Source organism: Tursiops truncatus, chromosome 11 (genome assembly GCF_011762595.2).
Source record: "Tursiops truncatus isolate mTurTru1 chromosome 11, mTurTru1.mat.Y, whole genome shotgun sequence".
In the NCBI taxonomy this organism is placed as follows: domain Eukaryota; kingdom Metazoa; phylum Chordata; class Mammalia; order Artiodactyla; family Delphinidae; genus Tursiops; species Tursiops truncatus.
Genome location: NC_047044.1, coordinates 30,575,245 through 30,594,153, shown reverse-complemented (window position 1 = coordinate 30,594,153; position 18,909 = coordinate 30,575,245). Strand labels below are relative to the sequence as shown.

Here is an 18,909-nt window from a genome sequence, read left to right as displayed (position 1 = left end):
AGATCGCCATTTCACCGCCCAGAACCATAGCAGAATGCTCTCCTCTTTTTGGAAGGGTATCACCGGTATCTGTCACAGAATGCAGTACAAACTGAAAATGCTTTCCATTTTGTCAAAATGACTGTCTTCTACCTTTAAAAAAATCCATGCTCAATATATCTGCTGAGCTGGGGCAAGATCTTCTGAGGAATAAAAAGATAAATCACATGGGGACACTCGCCTCAAGAAGCTAACAGGTGGGACCATGACCTAAGAGAGAATGTTGCCGAAGTAGCATTCAGTGTGCAGGTAGAACAGTATCAAAGTTCAAGATCAAAAAGGATGGTGGTGTTAGGTGACGGACAGAGTCCTGCCAACCCAGGATGGGACGATTTAGACTTACAATGAGGAACTCCATGGTTCTTTGTTTTATATATGAAAACTAAATGATTCTAGAGTGATATAATAAGGGTACATGTCAGGAACACATAAGGAGAAGATAATATACAGTACTTTCTAAGGAGTTACTTAAGGAATAAGTGATTAGTTCTCTCAAATGGAAATATTTGCTCTGGTACAGTAAATTATTCTGATTCATTTGTTCTCTCTTAACATGCATTTCTTGGAAAACTTACTGGCAAAATTCATCACAAAGTAATTGGGAGATTACAAATTACAGAAGAATAACCCTTTTTAATCCTTACACAAATTCGTTCTTATTCTAAGGGCAGTTTAAATATCACAACATCCCAGTCTGCATTTGCATTTACTTGTCCATTACACGTTAGATTCTTTTACTTCAAAGAGCTCAAGGAAAACAGCTAGAAACATGGCTGTGCTGACAACAAAGAATTGGTTACAAAGGGAATTAATAAAGATTTATCCATTTACTAATAAAGTAATGTGACCATTTGATAGTTCTAATTTCTGGTTAGATCTTTAAAGGTGACTTATTCACTTCTTTTCAAAAAAATGTGCAAGACACAGACTGGGAGAAAATGTTTGCAAAAGACACATCAGACAAAAACTGTTACCCAACATATGGAAAAAAAAACCTCTTAAAACTCAACAGTAAGAAAATGAACAATCTGATTTTTAAAAGGGCCAAAAACCTTAATGGACACTTCACCAAAGATATACAGATGGCAAGTAATCAGGGAAATGCAAATTAAAACAATAATGAGATACCACTGCACACCTATCAGAATGGCCAAAATCTGAAACACTGACACCACCAGAGGCGGGCAAGGTTGTGGAGAAACAGGAGCTCTTATTCTTTGCTTGTGGGAATGCAAAATGGTACAGCCACTTTGGAAGACAGTTTGGCAACTTCTTACAAAACTAAACATACTCTTATCATAGGATCCAGCAATCATACTCCTTGGTATTTACACAAAGAAGTTGAAAGCATGTCCACAAAAAAAAACCCTGCATGCAGATGTTTATAGCAGCTTTATTCATAACTGCTAAAACTTGGAAGCAACAAGATGTCCTTCAGAAGGTGAATGGGATAAATAAACTGTGGTACATCCAGACAGTGGAGTATTATTCAGCACTAAAAAGAAATGAGTTATCAAGCCATGAAAAGACATGGAAGGAGCTGAAAAGCATATTGCTAAGTGAAAGAAGCAAATCTGAAAAGGCTACACACTGTATGATTCCAACTATATGACACTCTTGGAAAGACAAAACTATAGAGACAGGAAAAAGATCAGTGACTGCTGAGGGTTGGAGGGAGAGAGGGATGAATTGGTGGAGTACAGAGGATATTTAGGGTGGTGAAACAATATTATAATGGTGGATACGTGTCAGTATATATTTGTTAAAATTCATAGTATGTCCCACACCAAGAGTGAGCCCTTATGTAAATTGTGGACTTTGGGTGATAATGATGTCTCAGCATAGGTTCCTCACTTATAACAAATGTTCCACTCTGGTGGGGGATGTTGGTAATGGGGGAGGTTGTACCCTGCTCAATTTTGCCCTAAACCGAAAATTGCTCTAGAAAAGTCTTTTTTTTTTTTTTAATTAATGAAAAAAATAATGCGTATGCTGCTTCCAGTTGACTTGAAACTACAGAATACAGTTTTCTCATGAATTAGATGAAAGCTCCTTTTCAAATGTCTACATATATTGTACAATTTTTTCTTCTCTTAAAAAGTAAAACATTATTGGGCTTCCCTGGTGGTGCAGTGGTTGAGAGTCCGCCTGCCGATGCAGGGGACACGGGTTTGTGCCCCGGTCCGGGAAGATCCCACATGCCGCAGAGCGGCTGGGCCCATGAGCCATGGCCGGTGAGCCTGCGCGTCCGGAGCCTGTGCTCCGCAACGGGAGAGGCCACAACAGTGAGAGGCCCGCGTACCGCAAAAAAATAATAATAATAAAAATAAAAAATAAAACATTATTGAGTTATATTTGGATAGGTGATACTTGTGCATGGAAAAGGAAAGAAGTGGTAGAGAGTAAAAGTAAGTCTCTCCTAGATACCTAGTTCCTTTCCCTAGAGGCAACTATTATTAACTGGTCTGGTACATCCTCCCAAAGAGAGAGTCTATGCATATACAAATGTATACATTTACTATTACTGACATTATTACCAATGTTACACAACAGTTGCAGACTAAACATACAGGAGTGCAATTTGGTTTTTCACTGAGCACATTTTGGAGATGGGCTTTGTAAATTGATACAGCTACTATGGAGAACAGTATGGAGGTTCCTTAAAAAACTAAAAATAGAACTACCATATGACCCAGCAATCCCACTACTGGGCATATACCCTGAGAAAAACATAATTCAAAAAGACACATGCACCCCAATATTCATTACAGCTCTATTCACAATAGCCAGGTCATGGAAGCAACCTAAATGTCCACCAAAAGAGGAATGGATAAAGAAGATGTGGTAGAGATATACAGTGGAATATTAGCCATAAAAAGGAACGAAATTGGGTCCTTTTGCAGAAACATGGATGGACCTAGTGTCTGTCATACAGAGTAAAGTAAGTCGGAAAGAGAAAAACAAAGATATTAACACATATATGTGGAACCTAGAAAAATGGTACAGATGAACCTATCTGCAGGGCAGGAATAGAGATGCAGATGTAGAGAATGGACGTGTGGACCCGGAGCTGGGGGCAAAGGGGAATGGGATGAATTGGGAGATTGGAATTGACATATATACAGTACCATGTGTAAAACAGACAGCTAGTGGGAACCTGCAGTATAGTGCAGGGAGCTCAGCTGGGGACTCTGTGGTGAAGGAGATGGGTGGGATGCAGGGGAGAGGAGGGAGGTCCATGAGGGAGGGGATATATGTATACCTATAGCTGATTCACTTCATTGTACAGCAGAAAGTAACACAACATTGTAAAGCAACTATACCCCAATTAAAAAAAAAAAAGAAAGAAAACATAAGAGCTTCTTCATTCTCTTTAATGGCTACATAGTATTCTGTTACATGAGCGTAGATAGCATAGTTTATTTATGCAATCTTCCTATCCATGGGCATGGTGGTTCTTCATCTTTTCTGCTACTGCAAGCAATAACTGCAGTGAATATGCTTTTATACATTTATCTACTTCGTATATGTTTGTGGGATAAATTCTTAAATGTGGAATTGCTTGGTCAGAGTATGCAAGTTTATAATTTTGCTTCATATCACCCAAACACCCCTTTCAGAGATTGTACTAGTTTGCATTACTGCCACTCATGTATTTTTTTCATACCTTAGCTGACACAGTGTGCTCTCAAACCTTTTGCCAATCTGATAGATGAATCTTGATATCTCATGGTGACTTTAACTTCCATTTCTCTTATTAAGAGTCAGGTCAAGCATCTTTGCATATGTTTAAAGCCTGTTTGAACTTCCTTTCCTATGAACTATCTACTCATATTCTGTCCCATTGTTTTGATTGGTAAATAAGTAAATTAAAATCCTATTTTATTTGTATACCTTATTTTTCAACCATAATATTAAGTTGATGGTAGCCACTGAATTTAAATACCATAACTCAATCATTAGTTTCAAATAGAAAAAAAAAAAAATGTGGAGGCACTTAATCCCTGAGCACACTTTGATGTATAACTCACTGGTGCTTGACTTTTCCTTTTCAACTCATTCTAAATGTCATCTTATAATGAAAACTGTTTCCAGTCCTCAGGCTTGCTCAGGGTCCAACAGCTCTGGTTTTTGTTTGTTTGGTTTTAATCCCAGAAGGGTGTCTTAAACTCAGCCTCAGACATTATTATCTATGCAAACCTTCTGAGGAATTTTAATTCATTAAAATAACAGCCTTAATATTGTCTTCCAGCATTCACAGTCTCTGCCTTTGATAGTACCAAATATCTAAGCGCCTTTATCCTCACCACCCCCCCACCCCCCCACCCCACCCCCCCTCAATAATAAGATCCTATCTAGTCCATTAAATAGAGAAGTGAAAAAGTCCTTTTCTCGTTCTCAGTCTGGGTATGGTTTAAAGTGTCTTGTTTACAATCTCCAAATATCACATTGCTCTTGGTGGCAGATATTCTCTAGCTGTTGATTAAAAGATACATATTTTACCCTAAACTGAATATAATGAATCAAAAGGATTTTGAGCATTACTTTGAACCGGCTTTATCACACGTACATATCAGGAATTTGCTGAGAGTGAAATAGAAGGTAAAGACACAAAGAAGACAGAGGATAGCATCAAAGGTGATACGATGGAGATCAGGAAGTAGGTTTGTAAATACCAGGCTGTATGTAGGAGAAGCTGCTATCTGTTGTTCTGGTTTTCTGGTTTATCACCAACCAGCCTGGGCAGAAGCAACCAATCTGAGAAAAGAATTGCTAGTATCCAATCATACTAGTGGTGAGAGGAAACCCACTTACAGGAAAGTTAGATGCGATTTAGAGACCATATTCTCAACCCAGAAACACTTCACTGGAGCAGTACTAGTTAACCTTAACACAAACTTTAGATCTCCGTTCATTCTTCTTATTAAGAAGACAATAGACTGTTGGCAGGAGGCCAGATTGAAGATCTAATGTGTGATTTTTTTTTTATCATTGTCTTAACTAAATTTCCTAGAGAATAAAACCTGCAGCAAAGATTACTTGCTAAGGCTATGTTGGATTCGGCAATCCCAGGGCTGCAAAAGCGAGAGAGAAAGAGAGATGAGGCAGGAGAGAAAGGAATGCAGATACCAGGCGTGCGGGCCATAAAGTCACAAGGAATTACGGGCCAGTTGCTCATCCTGCAAGTTACCTTGAAGCAATCCGTCAGGTAGGGGTGGGGGTGGAGGAAGGAAGAAGGGTTTATCTTCTTGGCCTCTAGTCCCTTGATTCAAAGTTTAAGTCCCCTGCAACATCTGGGTTGTTTTTCAGCCACTTCAGGGAGCCATTAGGGAAGCCAGATTCCACATCTTAGCAAGCTGCCTGGAAGACATGGGAGGGCAGCAGCCATCCATAAGGTACATGAGTCTTGTCTGGTCAGACCTGGGCCAGGAACCACTGAGGCTCCTGTTACGGCAGATGAGATGTGGTTCCACCAGAACCCCGCCCCCAGGAGGCTCTCCATTCAGGACGAGGCAGAGGCTGGGGGTCATGTGAATCTGGGGCATCCCGAGAGGCACAAAAGTGAGTCCAGTATGGTCATGTTTATAAATTATGAAGAATCATTTTAAAGCTTTTAGGATCCAAGAATTAGTGCTTTTGTGAAGGTTAGTATGAATGACTTTCAGATAAACGCGTCATCACATCATAATGAGGGTGGAAATTCTATTATTAACAAGATTTATGATGGCTGAAATATTTTTTATGATTATTCAGATTGATTTCTGGACTGAGTTTACTCATTCTTCATCAGATGACTTTTATTATTAAAGTGGATCCTGAAAGAGTGTTCATTAATTAAAAAATGCTCTTAACCACAATTCTTTGGTTCCAAGTGGTATACTTGTGTTAAGAAACATATGTCAACTTCTAGACACATATTTTAGCAAAACTCTATTGCACTAAAAATCACAAGCTTTTACCTCTCTGCACATTCATTCGTGTGCTCACAACAGGGTCCTGTGCTGTGGGTCTAGGGGAGGGAGGGCAGATGGTGGTGATGGAAGTGGGGGAAAAAAAATCAGTGGAAGAGAGTCTGTTGATGGAATGAGTTTCATAATCTAAAAATAAAATAACCACAATTACTTATCCTAGTATGCCATCCAGATAACATTTGGAAATTTACATAGAAGTAACAGGAGGGCCTACATGAAGCCTTCTGAAAAAAAGTCAGCTTTTCAAAAATGTATGTTCTCTTGGATTTTCGGGACTCTAGAAACTTATTTTTAGTTATCCAAGTGAAAAGACCATAGTTGTTGTCATCTGCATGCAAACAGCAAGAAGCTCACTTTGGGGACCAATACATGGGCACTTGTCCCCAACATCGTACTGTCTTTATGTCCTTTCCACGCGCCCCCCGCCATCAAAAGCCCCACCAAGAACAATTTGTGTTTCCTGCTTCCTGCTTCAAGCTCTCTCCTCCAGCTTTCCTCTAGGCAGTTGCCAATCCCTTATGAGGTTAGGGAGCTTGCACTGTGGCACAGAAAGAATATTCATGTACTGACTTCATATCCTGCAGGAGAAAGAAGACAGCAGGAGAAACTCTGTTGCCACTAATTGAAAGGAGTTTATCACCTTATCTTTAGAAGGTTTAATGTCAAAACTTCAAAGAGAGGATAAACAGTCCAATCTGAGCCTAGCCTGAGTTTCCCACTTTTCCCTGGAGTTTCTACGTCTCACAGGAATCTGAGCGGATGTGGAATTACATGTTAGTACCTGAAAGCGGGCACAGCCCTTACCCTAAAATGAATGTACACTTACTTCCAAAGGACTCATTTCCAGAGTGTGGTGGAAGGAACAACAGAGACAGCTACATGCCCACACGCTCGCCCATCTGCCGTTCCAACCACACATCTCTCCCCTCCGTTTCCTGCAAATGATTCATCTATTCTTTTTTTCCTTCCTTAAAAATAACTGTGTAGGTATTTAAGGAGGGGAAAGTCATTAAGAAAAGTGGAACCTGGAGTTCTTAGGATGAGGTAGAGCAGATTAAACAGTCTGGAATTTCACAAAGCAAACAGTGTGGGTGTGGGCTCTGGGCTCTCTCCTGCTGGTGCCTCGTTTCATAACAGGCTCTCACCATCCATCATGAACAGGTCAACAAAAATGGCTGCATGTACACTATGAGCATGTGAGTTGCTAAAGAGCAGAAGAGGAGACAACAGCGGAAGTCGGGAAGGATTCCGGATTTCCCAACTGAAGATGCTGTTCATCTTACCCACCGTCGTACACGGCTTCTGTCGCTAACATTACACTGATGAATGGCACCTTTGTGACTTTTTCTAATAAGCAGACCAAAAAGCTGCCACCAGAGTCACACGTTAAAGGAGACCCTGACCAATCACCAGAGAAGGTGACTACGACCGTATCCCCGACACCAAAGGGTTTTAGTGACAACATACTGCATATTGATGAGCACGTCCAAAAGGAGGGGCTTTGTAGATAGTTATTAAATTGCATCACTTGGAGGCAGATGGGCCTTGGTTCAAATCCTGGCTCTGCGACCAGCTTCTGGGACATTAGGCAAGTTGCTAAACCTCTGGGACTCTCAGGTGCCTCACCTGTGTGTTTGGGGATAAGGACACCTCCCTCAAAGGGTTGGAGTGAGGACCGAGGAGAATGATATAGGTAAAGTACTTCCTGGGGTCCTCAGAAGAAGGTAGATACACAGATATCAGATGATTAGGGAAATGTCTTATCATTTCACATCATCTTCTGTCACACCTACACCTTGATGATAGCAAGGTCAAGAACTCAAAGGGACCAAATGTAGCCTATTCCAGTACAGCCTCGCCCATCAGGAGGGACCCAGCAATAGAATTGCATGGGACACACTCTTCTTGTTAATGCAAGACACGGGGAGGGGAGAAAGAGGGAGGTAGAGAGACAAGGAGAGCCTGATGACATCTTCTCCTTCCACCCCCAACAGTCGCTACATCCCCTGTGGCAAGTGAAAGGCCTGAGAAGTGAGCGATCCCTTTGCTGAGTAAAATAAACAGTTCCCAGATCAGACTGACTTTGTAAAGACTCTAGCATGATGCTTCCATTTTTCTCGTCCATAAAATGGGTGTCATAACAGCACTTACATCTTGAGTTGTTGTGAAGATAAAACAAGATAATCTATGTGATGGGCTAAGTACAGGAGCCCAGGACAGTCAGCAGTACATAAATGTTAGCTACTGTTATCACTTTGTGTCCCTTGTCAATATATGGAGTTGTTAACAATTACTTTATTCATTAACTTATTTCTTGATTGATCAATTTTCATTTAATAAACACCTGCTCATTCCATTTAGTGAACTGAATCATTCAGTGACTCATTCATTTATGTATCATCAAATATGTGTTCAGATCTTACGTTATGCTGATGCTATGCTAGGCTCAGGAGATGCCAAAGCTCATTTGGCAAGCAGTTCGAAGGCTGGTCAGGGAGAGAGACGTGTAAAGAAAAACAGGACGAGACAAGGTGTACTAAGTGTCAGGAGTCAGGAAGGGCTTCACAGAGGAGATGCTTTTTTTTTTTTTTTTCAAGAAGATGTTGGGGGTAGGAGTTTATTAATTTATTTACTTTTGCTGTGTCTGGTCTTCGTTTCTGTGCAAGGGCTTTCTCTAGTTGTGGCAAGCGGGGGCCACTTTTCATCACGGTGCGCGGGCCCCTCACTGTCGCGGCCTCTCTTGTTGTGGAGCACAGGCTCCAGATGCGCAGGCTCAGTAGTTGTGGCTCACGGGCCCAGTTGCTCCGCGGCATGTGGGAATCCTCCCAGACCAGGGCTCGAACCCGTGTCCCCTGCCTTAGCAGGCAGATTCTCAACCACAGCGCCACCAGGGAAGCCCAGAGGAGATGCTTTTTGAACTGGATCCTGAAGGATGAGCAGCCCGAGGAGTTTGGGCTTGGGAAATCCAGGTAACAAAAACAGCTTGCAGGGCTTCCCTGGTGGTGCAGTGGTTGAGAGTCCTCCTGTCAATGCGGGTGACACGGGTTCGAGCCCTGGTCCGGGAGGATCCCACGTGCCGCGGAGCAGCTGGGCCCGTGTGCCACAGCTACTGAGCCTGTGCTCTAGAGACCACAAGCCACAACTGCTGAGGCCCACATGCCTAGAGCCCGTGTTCTGCAATGGGAGAGGCCGCCACAGTGAAAAACCCACACACCGCAGCGGGGAGTGGCCCCGGCTCGCCGCAACTAGAGAGAGCCCGTGGGCAGCAACGAAGACCCAACACAGCCAAAAAAAAAAAGGAAAAAAGAAAAGGAAATAAACAAAACAGCTTGCAAAAAGGGATGAAGTTGTGGAAACAAACAAACAAACAAAAAAACCCAAACAGGGCTGGGAGCCATGAGGACTTGGATGTGGGTGTGCTTGGCCATCTGCCTGGCGTCTTTCCCCGAATTCAGGCTCAACCCTGGGCTGAGGCCACGGAGGCCCACCTGCAGCTCAGCCCTACCCCAGGGGTTGAGCCCAAGCCTGCTCTTAGAGGGAATGTAAGTAGCTCAGCTAATCAGTATCTAATCAGCTGGGCTCGGGCTTCTGTTCTGGGGCCCTGCTCCATTTCCAGCTGTGGCTGCTTGGTCCACGGATGGCTATTGCCTGCCAGATTCCTCCCCTTTGCCCTCTCAGATAGAACACAGACTGATGACCTCTTGTTGAAAATCTCTGCTGACAACCATGTGGCTGAAGCGCCCCATCACTGCCTAAACAGGAATTCCCATCTAGAACCTGTTTCAACCACCTGGGAGAACCGCCCCTAGAATCCTCGCATAAACAAACCTGGTTTGGCGCACCACTGATTGAATTCCTAAACGCCGTTCTGACTATTGCTAATGAAAAATGCACTACCTGGATATTGAAGGTAGCACCAAACATAAGCTTTGAGGGATACAGGTTACGCAATATGCTTTTGTAAATTCTCCACAAGCATTTGGACTTAGAGAAGGTGTCCAATAAAAGCTCTCAGAATATATGAGCCTTGATGTTTTAGGCCCAGGCCTGTCTGTCCTGATTGGCCTTTGATGGCGTGTGTCATTTTCCTTAACATTGCTCAGATTAGGACACTAATCATATGCTAGCAGCAACAACTTTTAAAAAAACAAACTTGGGAATAAAGTCACGAGAAGAAATAAGGACCATTTGGAAACTTGAGAACCCATAAGTTGTCTATGTGATTTTTTTTCTTTCAGGAAGGATTTCAAAGTTTCAACCTGTTTTAATGCTAGCCCATCTGGCTGCTTTATTAATGAGAACCACAGCATCTTCTAATGCTCTCATGTGAGGCAGTACTTTCCAAAAACTTACAGAAAGAACTTTTGGATTTGATGTACCATATTTTGTCTTTTTTTCCCCCTTTGGGGGAAAGAAAACCCACAAACAACTGGAGTGCATTTTAGAGAGGGTATGTGCATAGAAATATTCAGTGAGTCATGCCTTGTGTTGTAGGTCTATTCCGGTGCGTGGGGTTTCCAGAACAATTACATAAGTGTTAGCATAGCCAGGAACTTTTGACATTTGTGGCAGCTTAATGGAGTTCTTTTCTTCATTGAAAATATCCTAATTGTTGTTTCCTTAAATCTGAAATGCATAAAACGAGTGAAGCAGTATAAATTTGATTTTGAGGCATTTCTATCAAGTGTGCTTTGTTGGCAAAGAAACTGAAGAAAATTTATTTGAAATGAAATACAGGTGATCAAACTGTAACAAATATAATAATCTAATCACCCAGCGAAAATTGCATGGGAGCATCAATTGTAAGTGAGATATTTTTGTTTCTTTCTCTTCTATCATCGGTCAAGATTTCCTTCACAGTCTGAGAGTCTGTAGCACATTGTTTACTTGGACAGCCTTAAAGAGGGGAGTTATTCAATAGCATGGTTTTGAAAATGCTGAGGTTCCAAAAGCCACTAGAACACACCAATATCTTGCTTTTATTTTTCAGAAGAGCACCCAGTAAATAATGTGATATTCCAAGCGCCACTAATATGCTCGCTAAAAAAATTTTTTTAAAGATACTCACGTTCCAAGATGCTCAATCTTCCAAAAAGAGAAACTAGAGAAAGAACCAACTAGAGCCCTTGTCAATTCATCTTTTCCGTCTCAAAAGTGAGCCCCCAACATCCAGGGTTGAAGGGCTTTCCAGGGAGGGTAGAGCCCTTGGTTCCTGTAGATGTTTGTTCAGTGTCTTGCACAACTTTCCTAACTGGCTTATTTTCCTGCAGATAAGAGGTTGTAGTTATGGGTGTTCCTGTATCTATTGGTTCAAAAGATTCGTGCAAAGGACAGGCGGGCAGAGTGGGCGCTGACTCACAGAGGTTGCTGTTTGCTTGTGCCCTATGTGCTCCTTTTGAGGGGAGAGAGCACAGTCCGCTGATTCCACCTCTGCACACCCAGCACGGCTGGATTCTTTCCATATGACCACAACTGCTTGAACACCTTTCCTCTGCAGCAGAGCTGATAGCACAGGACACCCTGGGAATCCCTACAGAGAAGGAGGGGTGAGGTTGTGTGAACTGCATGGGCTGTGGTCACGTAGGTGAGGATGTAAATGGGAACACAAATGTAGTAAATATCCCTGTGACACCCAGTCATCATCAGAGTGCGCTTGGTGTCATTGGAGTACAACGTGCTGTCCAGGACTATTTCCAAGAATCTACCATACATGTACCCCGGGGGGCTTAGGAGACAAGGCGAAAGGAGGAATTTGGTGTCCCTGCCAAGTTTCCTAAGTAATGGAGATGACTTTTGGGGAGAAAGTGATGTGTTCATTCCCAGGGCTAGGAGGGTGGAGGGGGAGGAAGGCAGGCTTTGCAAGTAAGAAAATGCTACCAGAACCATGGCCGTGTCAGAACATACCCTCAGACCCACAGGAAAGAGGTGAGGGGAGCTGCCCTACGTGATTGCACTGAAAAACTCTTCACCTGACTCTTCATATTCCTGGCTTTCTGCATCCGGTAGTCACCAAGTCCAACTAGCTCTATCTCTTTTGATTCTGGAATCCATCTCTCCTTCTTTCGCTCTCCAGTCACTGAGTTCAGTCTCTCACCATCTCTCACCTGGATTGCTACAATAGTCTCCTAACTGGTGCCCCTGCTTTCAGTCTTGCCCCAGACAACCCATATCTCACTAAGGGGATCTTATCTTTCGTTTAACAATTGGACTTTACTAGGAAGATTTCTGTCACCTCTCTAGGGGGACCAGAAGATGCCTAAATGGATAGAAATTGTCAGGGAGTGGATGGGATAGGTCTAAGAACCATTCAACAGTGTTGTCAGTGCCCTGTCCCAGAATGAATGATCTTCTGTCATTTCTGGGGATTTTTTTTCTATCTTTCTATCCTCGTTTCAAGACTTTGATTCTAAGAAGTAAACAGTGTTCCAGCTTGGGTTAGGTAGCTGTTTGTTGGTGAGCAGAGGGTTGAGGGCACCTAGATTTAATAGTCTCACCAGGTTTTCCAGTGGGGGAGATGTAATCCTTCAAAAGAAATTCAAATTGGAATGAATAACGAGCGGTCAAAAATCAGCTTGTGCCCATGATATGTTGTTCATAGAAGGGGCATCTAAGGACAGTGAAAATATATATTATTCCACTCTGACAGCTTGTTAACTTATCTCTCTTCCTCAATACACACTGAAGTCCTTGAAGGAAGAGCCATGTCTTATTCATCTTTGTATTCCTGCCCTCTCATAGACACTCATAGATACATACAATAAATATTCATTGTATGAAACTGAATCAATGTCCATGTAAATGAAAGCATTGTTTGTCTAGTCTGTAAGATTCCACAATGACTTTATGGTCCTCCAGCCTTCAGTGATCCTTTTCCCTGACCTAAGCTGCTCAACACTGAACTCATACTCAGTCCACTCACTCACCCTCCGGGTGCTCCCAGAAGGGAAGAAAGAGAACCAAGAGACTATATATCAGATACAAGATTCTTTCTGCTTCCGTTCATCCGTCTCTTCTAGCATCATTTTGGTCTTAGGAACTCATAACATGCATTTCTTCCTGGAAGGTGTAGTAGTTCTTGATGAGCTGATAGCTAACTACCTTATTTGATATAACACAGTGGATGAAATGTGCTTTGAAATCAGACAGATGTAGGCTCCAATATGAACTTACCAATGACCCTGGATACTTTTTGACCCTGGACCCTTTGTGACCCTGGATACTTTTTTTAACCTCTCTGGACCTTGGGTTACACGTATGTTCACTGAAGATACTACAAGTGTAAATGATGCTTGTCATAATGCTTGTCACATGACAGGTGTCTGGTACACATCAGCTCCATTCTGGGTTGGTGACTTGCAGCGATAGAGGCATGGGGGAAGCTTGTAGTGCTCGAGGTGGCAATTTGAACTGAAAGGAAAAAAGAGAGAAAAGCAGAATGAACATACTGATTTGCTCTAACATGAATCAAAGTCAATGATTAACTTTTTGCTGAACTATATAAAACATACCAAAGTTTAAAAAGATGTAACAAATAGGTTTAAGAGAGACCCAAGTCCTTGTATTTTCTGAAACAACAACAGAATTAGATATTCCCCAAACGAAAACCTGCACAGGCATAACATTGGAAGAGATTTCTTCTCTAGTGTGTGTTGTTTTGCTCCACTGCAGGATGCACTGGGATGAAATCCTGGGTGCATTATAGGTTTTTTTGTTGTATCAGCTAAGAGGTCACTTACATGGAAACCCTAGAGCAGAATACCTCAAGGACTGGAGAGTCAGATGAGCAAGCTACCTTGGGGTGGCCAGGGGTGAGGATGGCTGGACCTGCCCAACAGCTTCCCCGCTTCTTCGGCACCCTCAATGTTTTGTTATTGTCTATCTCATCAATAAAAGAATACTTTCAATTAATTACACATGTAATAATTAATTGATTGACAAAATAAAAAAATTTTAGAGAGGTCAGTTTTAGCAAAAAGAATTTAAAAACATCTTTGTTTTCTCTTCACACCTGTATCTTTGTATCTTTGTTTTCTCTTCACACCTAAAAAAAAATCACAGATAGCAGATTCGATGGTACTGCCATAGAAATATATTGAGTTTCTCTCAAATTAAATAAAAAATGGGTTGACCTGAGGAGAACTGAAATCAGCAGCTCAGAAGGAGGGCATGATACCCACTCCTCCTCTCTCCAGTCTCATTCCTTTTACCCATTTTTCTCCTTCTCCAAAATTCTAAGCTGCTCACACATCCCAGACTGTTCCTGAGGGAAGGAGTATATGCTGTCCTGGTGTGGGGGGATGGCTGGTGTGCTAACAGGTGGTTTGGAGGAGGCGGAAGATATGAGCTAGAACTGGAGGATGGTGAGTTCAAAGTAGTATAACCCACACCACGCCTCTCCCTTTAGAACTGCACATTCTTCCCCTGCCATAGGGCAGCCACGTGCCACAATAGCTTGAGGAGAGAGAGCCTTGATATTTTTTCAGAGAACCTCTTTTCCCCCATAGGAGAAATGGTTTTCCATCATGGTGCCTTCCCCTCTCCTGGCCAAAGGGAGGTCACATACATAACCAAAATTAGGTCTACCAGATGCTCTTGACCTGGAATTTTGGTGTGGAGAGAAGTGACACAAAAACTGAGACTGGTTCTAAGTCACTTACTCTGGTAGCAATGGCCAAAGGGAATTATGTTATTCCTATAACCTGAATTCCTAGAGCTTCTCTTGTAATTTTATAAAGTGGATTCTCAGCTTCTCCTTCTGCTCTGTGAGCTCCTCTGTAGCCTTCCAATAAGTTCGTTTGTTTGCTTAAGATACCCAGACTCTGCCTCTGTTATTTCCATCACAGAATCCAGACTAAAATAGCTTCTCAGATGCCACAGACTTCAATATGCAATGCAGAAGGTCAAAATCTGGGAGGTGGGGAGAGTCGCTTGGGGTCAAACATTTACTAAGGCAGCAAACTCAAGTTTTCTCAAGCCATTCGAATCCCAAACATTGGCTTTACGTCATCCCTCGCAAGCCTGGGAAGGAAAAGGAGCCCTTGAACTAATTTTCCTGGAGTTAATTTGGTTGAAATCACCAGATTCTCTAGTTCTGTCAGTGCAATTCTAATAAGCCCCACAGATTCTAGGAAAAGATCAGTGATGCTTGTCTAGGTGGGTAAGTTTCAATCAGTTTTGTAAGAAGCAGAGCCAGAGTTGCACAGTAATTATATAACAGATTATGATGGAAAAGCAGCCACTTCAGTGAGGTCAATAGGCATTTGAAAAATCACTGCGTGGGAACCTTTTCAAACCACAACCCTCCATTAGGAGCCTACATTTCCCAGAAGATCCTCATTCCTTCATTTAGGCAGCAATTTTAAAGTCAGCCGGAACCACTGTTTCTGCACGACAGCAACTGAAAAAGAGACAGGCTGTATTTTACTTTCCTATAAGCAGTATCTCCTGGTATAGCATTTGGTATCCCTAAGATGTCACATTCTTTTGAAGTTATTTTCAGCTTTGGTTTGAAAAGTATCCTAAATCAGCAATGACCAGCCTTCTCCCCATGGAGTTTAGGGAGCAAGAGGGAGCCAGGGAAAGGGGTGCAGAGAAGATGAGTTTCCTGAAACCTTGACCAGAGCCCTCTTCAACCTACTGAAACTTCTCCTCCTCCCCTTCCTCTCCTCCTCTTCCTCTTCCTTCCCCTCCTCCCCTCCCTCCTCCCCTCCCTCCTCCCCTCCCTCCTCCCCTCCCTCCTCTCCTCCCTCCTCTCCTTGCCCTCTTGTCCTTCTTCTCCTTCTCCTTCCTCTTCTTCTCCTTCCTCTTCTTCTTCTTCTCTTTCTTCTCCCTCTCCCCCTCCCTCCTCCTCCTCCCCTTGTTTGTGTTTGCTGCAGACGCCACTCCAGCAGCCTAATGAGAAAGAACGTCTGAGTATGCTTTCATTCAACAAGCATCTGTCGAGGATCTATTCCATATATGTACAGAATATATTCTCTATATATCCTGTACCAGGCACTGGTAAACTAGGCAGGCAAGGTGTTTGCCTTCAATGAGCTTCTATTCCAATGGAGGGAGACAGAAGCAAACATGATGATTTCAGATCTGCTTGACTCATAGGTAGTCCTTGGGTCTAACCAGTAGGAGAAGGGGATTCGAACGTCCTCACCTCCCAGCTAGAAATGGTTGTTTGCATAAAGTAGCAATTAGTTCACCAAAAACTTCAGACAAGGATAATCAAAACAGGAAATCATTGACCAGCTAGCTTAAGTGGACCAACCAGGCCTTCCCTATCCAGGTCATCACCACAGTCCTCATTCCTCCCCTTCCACCTATCTCATCACCTATAGCTTTGTCATCTACCACAAAGTGCCCTGTTGCTGTGGCTTTGATTGGGATTAGCCACAATATTTTGATTAGGACACAGAACATTCCCCTGACACGCACACACTCCTAGAAAGTCCATACCTCTATAATCTGCTACTATCATTTGTCAAAAATTATTATTTTTAAACCTTATTCTTCCTGGCTCAGAAATCATTCAGGAAAAGAACCACATTTCCAATGGGGCATTTGCCTTCCTTGTAGACATGGTCACTGGAAACCATCCAAAGAGGACCCCACACACCTAATTATTGTTTTGCATCAAAAACACTAGAAGCAGGAATACTGATGTAATATTAATAACAGCACCTCTGAATGTATAAAGTAAGAGTCTTGGTCTTCCATGACCTATTTACCTGATCCATCCCCATAAAAGTTGATCAATTTATAGGAGTTTGGGATTAACATATACACAGTACTACATATAAAATAGATAACCACCAACAAGGACCTACTGCATAGCAACTATATTCAATATTTTGTAATAACCTATAAGGGAAAAGAATCTGAAAAAAGAATATATATATATATATATATATATATATATGAATCACTTTACTGTATACCTGAAACTAGTACAATTTGTAAATCAACTATACTTCAATTTAAAAGAAGAAAGAAAAAAAGTGGATCAATTTAGTGAAAAGGGTGAAAAGCACATACAAATCAACCATTTATTATAATAATATGGCCTCTATGAATGAACGTTAACATTTCTCCAACACCTGTAATAGGTCAGGCCCTGTGCTAAGTGTTTCATGTAATTATCTCACTCAATCTTTACCCCAACCTCTTCAGGTAGGTGCTGTTACTACAGCCATTTTACAGATGAGGAAATTGAGGCTCCAAAAGGTTAACTGTCTTGCCCAACAATATGTAACTACTTAGGGATGAAGCCAGCACTTACAACCACAGCTGTTTGACTGCGGAACCCTCTTTCCTAATCACTGTTTTAAATAGGGGCACAGATTATTAGGGCTAGACCTTAGTCTAGGCACGAGGGAGCAGAGGCCCTGGACGATAAAGGATCTGCTTAAAGTCACACACCAACAGAACGAGACTTGCTTCTACATTGCGTCTCCCAACTGGAGAAAAGCTAGAATGAGTCTTTTGGTATTTGCCTATAAATTTACAGAGGAATATCTTTTGAGAGTTTGAGCTGAGACTATCTATGCCACATAAAGTGGAATCTTGACAAACTTATACTCACAAACCCAATTATGAGACTATCTATTCAGTCGTAAGAAACACTTCTAAACCTTTGGAAACCAGCCATATTCCGGTAGGAGTCTCCACTTCCATCTGGATCTGTTCTGATAAGAGCAAACCTGGAGAATGATAATCTGTTTCATAATAATATATTTATCTCAAGCTTTCAGGTGAGTCATTATTGAAAAACTCATAAGCAGAAAGTTAACTATTGTAATAAGCTGATGGTGATGGTACATGTTTTTATTACTTTGTTGTTTTGGTTGTTTTTTTCTTCTTTTTAAGAGCTCAATAAACCACACTGAATGTTAACAATCCATTAGCTCTAAAGGGAACATTTTTCCCTCCCAGAAAATTCATTTTACCTCCCGAATCTGAACCTGTAAACACAAAAGCTTTTTTGTCTTATAAAAAGGCTTAGCATTAGTTGTTTCCACAAGATTAGCCCCACTGATCTGAAGCACCTGTGCCTCTAGAAAATGTAGGACATTATCAATTTTTACCATTTGTCCAGGAAGCTATGCTTGGACTAATGTTATTTATCCAGCTGGCTATACTGACCAGGACAGCAAAGATCAAAGCAGTTGGGGATTGTGTAACATCGAAGATCTGCCCTGGTAATCAAGCCTGGAGCATATGGACTTGATTACAAAACTCCTTCTTATATATCCTTTTACGACCCTGATAAGTGGAAGGCTGTGCTGTCTGTAATGGCCATAACCCACTTCCAGGATTCCTAGGACCAATTTTTAGGTTGTTCTGTAGTTCTGCTTAGTTTTCTGCATGGTGAGCACACAGAAAGCATGAGATGAAAACCCCAAAATGCAATTTGCAGCAATGAGACCCTTGAGATTGTTAAGAGAACAAGTTAAAAGGGGTGTGGGAGGAGGCCTGTGGAACTGTGTGTGCCCCGCACCCCTCCAGGATGGGCCTGCTTCCGCCCTCACCAGGGAAGAGGGCTGGATGCAATGGCATCCACATTCCTGTCCCCTCCTCCTGCCCTCACCCTAATGGCAGGAAGGCAGTGGAAAGCACAGGAAAGGACACTCATCAGGGGAAACAGCCTTGGGTGTCCAGTGAAAGCACGAGGGCTGGGGACAGGAGGGCCCAAACAGGAAGAGGAAAAATACAAGACAGTCTGGCAAGAAAGGAAAAATTGAAAGAGCCAAAAAAAATAACAGCAATAAAAATGGTGGGATTATATGAAATCATGTGTGTGAAACTTCCGAAAATTGTAAAGCACTGTAGAATTTCAAGAATCTTTCATTCAATTGAAAAAAAATGTGGAAAAAAGTTTCAAATTAAAAAATTGTTTTAATGAAATAAA

At 42.1% G+C, this 18,909-nt stretch overlaps 1 protein-coding gene across 4 annotated transcripts in view; it reads left to right on the top strand.

The window, feature by feature from the left end:
* LOC117314184 (uncharacterized) overlaps nt 1-18,909 on the top strand; it is a 111,931-nt gene that overhangs the window by 11,050 nt on the left and 81,972 nt on the right. For 2 of the 4 annotated variants that reach the window (XM_073788363.1, XM_073788361.1), the window contains one exon: nt 7,173-8,376. The exons of the other annotated variants lie outside the window; for them this stretch is intronic. The gene's annotated coding sequence lies outside the window, so the exon portion shown is untranslated. Of the gene's footprint in view, nt 1-7,172; nt 8,377-18,909 lie in introns of those variants that run through there. 4 annotated transcript variants of the gene reach the window in all.